Here is a 767-nt window from a genome sequence, read left to right on the forward strand (position 1 = left end):
TAAAATGGCTGAAAATCATCCTTGAATAAAGAAAGCTCAAAATCCTTTAAAACTTCGTTCGACTGAATTTACTAAAAAAATGAGTAAACAATATCTGCAGTAAAAGCTTTAAAATCCTTTAAAACTGCCACCTAATTGTACCCCTGTTATATCCGTCAATTCCCTGGCAGGTCTCGAGCGCCACGCAGTCCACCCGAGCCGCAAACTGGCGAAATCAGGGGACTATGATCAGCCTGATCTGCCGGCAGATTCCTCGAGGACACCAAGTCAGCTCGAGTCGCTCTGGCAGGATGCGGGGACCGTAGTCAGCCTGATCCGCAATCCTGGCAGGTCTCGGGGACACAGAGTCAGCCGAGCCGCAATCCTGGCAGGTCTCGGGACACCAAGTCTGCCGAGCCGCAAATCCTGGCACTCACGGTCCGAGCGTCCCCGAAACTCGTGAGGCAAAGTCAAGTGCACTGACTGAACTATAATCAGACTGGATGTCCGTAGACATCGGTCCGACTCTGGGTAATCACCATAAAGAAAAACGGGTACGAGGTGGTTTTAAAATAAAGTCCTTGTAAAAAGAAATCTCTGAATAATAATTGTAAAACTCAAGTCGTGCTGCGGTTTCAACTGTTTTGAAATTCAACCTCTGTTTCTATAACTGGTAAATAAGCAGCACCGACTTATAAAACTATTACTGTAATTATCGTATTCGAAACCATAATAAAACTTACTCAAGATCAAATAAGGAAATTTATTCAAATAAACTTATTTATAAA

The sequence above is a fragment of the Prunus dulcis genome, chromosome 2, assembly GCF_902201215.1.
Source record: "Prunus dulcis chromosome 2, ALMONDv2, whole genome shotgun sequence".
Lineage (NCBI taxonomy): Eukaryota > Viridiplantae > Streptophyta > Magnoliopsida > Rosales > Rosaceae > Prunus > Prunus dulcis.